Below are 3,822 nucleotides of genomic sequence, written 5' to 3' on the forward strand. Positions count from 1 at the left end.
ATCTCGGATAAATATCAAAGTTTCGAGGAGAAAAGACGCTCGAGGGAAGAGAAAACTCAAAAAGGAGGAAGAGGGGGGGGCCGGCCCTAGAAGAGAGGAGGAAGAGAAGAAAAAAGAAGCCAAAAAACCCTCTTTTATAGCCTTAAACCAGATCTGGCTGAACCAGACCAGACCAGACTGAACCAGACCAAGCCAAATTGGACCAGACTGAGCCAGAATGAGCCAAATTGAGCCAGAATGAGCCCAATTGAACCAGATTGAACCTGGCTGGACTAGACCAGACCAGAGTGAGCCAGAATAGGCCAGATTGAACCAGATTGAGTTAGATTGGACCAGTTTGGGTCAATTTCGAACCAGTTTGAACCAAATTCGAACCAGAATTCAAATTGGAGCTAAATTAAGCATCGAAACGAATTCAGATCAATCAATGGTTCGATCCCTCACCTAGTTAACCCCTCTCCCACATATTGGGAAGGGTCAGAAAGATTTTGAGCCCAAATACTGCCTTTTTTGAGACATCTTTGGACCGGTTCTGATCATTTGAGCACGGAAATACTCCAATAAGGTATACGAGTATAAACTATTTCCTATTGTTGTTGAGAAGTTCCTGGAGAATATTTTTCTAAAAATATTCTTAAGGATAACTCAATAACACGACGTCGGACAACGTGTCACAAGTGAGGATTCAACACCGACAATCGAGCGTTAGTTGCACGTCGAACCAACCAACACGAGTTAAAGATTGAAAAAATCAGGAATCGACTTCAAAGTTCAAATTCCAACAACGGTCAGACAATAAATGCAGCACCGGAACCCCTACAGGCATTCTACAAAGCACTGAATGGCCCGAAGGATTGAAGGAATACAGAACAAAAGTCATTTCCAGGTCCCGTTACACCGACAAAGGGTAGGGGCAATCATATCCAAAGCATTCCAGACTCTTCTATAAAAGAACGAGGCTGAAAAGCTTTGGAGGGGGTATCTGTAGGCGTATAAAACTGCTTATAGGTCCCTTGACACAGCTCGGCGCGATGATTCGACAAATCGACGAACGTTCAAGCAACGAAACGAACTAAAGAGGCTACAAAGCTAACGAACTGCATGTGAACAACGTTAGTGGTTCGGGGAGTCGACGGGTCTTCCAACAAAGTGGATTTGAACTCAAACACCGACTGAGTTTACTGCCAAATCCGGAATCAAGTCAACAAATCAACAAAACAACCGAACAACGGACAAAACAACCGGAAACAACGGAAAACGACAAAACCAGCGCACCTGGGGGAACTCGGCCCGAACCGAACCACCCTAAGGTGGCTCGGCCCAAGCCGAGCCACCCTAGGGTGGCTCGGGGGCCGAGCATGCACGAGAATGTCACGCCTGTCAAGTGCATGCAAATTATATGCACCAACCGCCAGAACGATTACACACATCAACCACATCCTGGCCATTCGAGACTTGGGGTATGGACATTGTCGGTCCAATTTTTCCCCCTTCAGTCAAAGGTGATCGGTTTATTCTCGCTATCACTGACTACTTTTCAAAGTGGGCTGAGGCGATTCCGCTTAAGGAAGTGAAGACAAACAACGTCATCAACTTCATCAAGCATCATGTCATATACCGACACGGCGTGCCGAGACGGATCATCCACGATAACGGTCCACAGTTCATAAGCAACGCTTTCATCAGGTTTTGTGATAAATTCAAGATCGAGGATGTATCATCAACAGCGTATTATCCAGCTGCAAACGGATTAGCTGAAGCTTTCAATAAGACGATCATTAAGATCCTGTCTAAGCTCGTGAAGACCAACAAACGAGACTGGGACGATAAACTTGGGGAGGCACTCTGGGCTTATCGCACCACCATACGCACTCCTACGGGAGCTACTCCGTACTCGTTAGTATATGGATGCGAAGCGGTGCTACCTTTGGAAATTCAAATTCCCTCCCTTCGGATCGCTCTCGCAACGGAGATGACGACCGAAGAACAACATCAGAAGCGTCTCGAAGAGCTCGAGAGGCTGGATGAAAAGCGTTTGGAGGCTCAACAACACATCGAGTTTTACCAAGCCAGGATGTCAAGGGCTTTTAACAAAAGAGTCCGACAGAGAAGCTTCAAGGAAGGAGATCTGGTCCTCGCTGCTCGCCGACCAATAATTCTCACCTCCAAGAAGAAAGGTAAATTTGAACCCAAATGGGAAGGACCGTTTGTGATAGACACAGTCTATTCAAACGGCGCTTACCGTCTGATTTCCCTAGAGGGCGCCAGGCAATTAATGCCAATAAATGGGAAGTTCCTGAAAAAGTACTATCCCTAGTACATTCAGGATAACTCATTTACCGGGAAGTTCCTCGAAGAATATTACACTTAATATTTTAGAGGATAACCCGAAATCATTGTCTCCACCAAAATCCCTCACTGATCAGTTCCAATTGACAGTGGGTCCACAAAAAATGTCCATATGACCTTCTTGACTCTTTCCATAGACAAGAAGGTCCCCTTTCAGATCGGAGTCTCCTTTCGATAAACGAAAGAACTCCTTTCTTTTCTCTTTGGTCAAGCCTTCCCATGGTTATAGCCAAAGTTGAAATTCCACTTCGATAAACGAAGAACCCATTTTCAGTTTAGATAACTCATCCTATAAAAGGCAAGTTTATCTAAATTTTCCAGATTCTCGGAGTGGACACCCCACTTCTAGTTTCTTCCTCGCTGGAAATAGAATATAAAATTCTTCCTTTCCAGGATCAGGGAATAGAATATAAAATTCTTCCTTCCTTGTTTTCGGGTTCGCCTTCACCCTAAAAGAAGACCGGGAAATAGAATATAAAATTCTGCCTTTCCCGCATCGATCTTTTCCGAAATTTATCAATTTAGGATTCATCCTAGGAAGTTTATCCCGAATCCTAAGCAGGGATAAGTCTGCGCCTGACACGCGCTGCCGGTTAGTTCTTAACCGTTTAAAAAGAACACCCGTTCACATATTCGACATTGTGACAGGTTGTTATTAATAACACCAGAATCCATGCCTTACACGCATGGGGAATTTCATCCTGAATCCTAAGAAAGGATATGCCGACGCCTAACACGCGTCGCCGGTTTAGTCTTTCTCCTTGGAAAAAGACACCAGAGTTCGATTCTGGGGTATTCTATCCTGAAACCTAAGCAAGGATAAGTCTGCGCTTAACCTGCGCTGCCGGTTAGTTCTTAACCGTTAAAAAGAACACCCACCCATATATTCAACATTGTGGTAGGTTGTTATTAATAACACCAAAATCCATGCCTTACACGTGTGGGGAATTTCATCCTGAATCCTAAGAAAGGATATGCCGACGCCTAACACGCGTCGCCGGTTTAGTCTTTCGCCGTAGAAAAAGACACCAGAAGACCAGTCTGGGGTATTTTATCCCGAAACCTAAGTAGGGATAAAGTCAACACCTAACACGTGTTGCCGGGTAGCCTATTCCCGTAACAATGGCGAAGTCTATGTATTCGACATCATAGCACGAAGTCTAAGGGAGTTCATTCCCTTAGCACAACGTTACATGCGGAACGGATTTAGACAATCCGCATGCTAGCCCGACTCAAACGGTAGTCGGTAAAGGCTAATCAAACCCGTTGAAGGCTGGGGGTTAGCCAAAAATCCTAAAGTCAACACCTAACACGTGTCGCCGGGTAGTCTATTCCCGTGAGAAAGACGAAGCCTATGTATTCAAAATCATAGCACAAAGTCTAAGAGAATTCACTTTCTTAGCACAACGTTACATGCGGAACGGATTTAGACAATCCGCATGCTAGCCCGACTCAAACGGTAGTCGGTAAAGG

This window comes from Asparagus officinalis, chromosome 9 (genome assembly GCF_001876935.1).
Source record: "Asparagus officinalis chromosome 9, Aspof.V1, whole genome shotgun sequence".
Lineage (NCBI taxonomy): Eukaryota > Viridiplantae > Streptophyta > Magnoliopsida > Asparagales > Asparagaceae > Asparagus > Asparagus officinalis.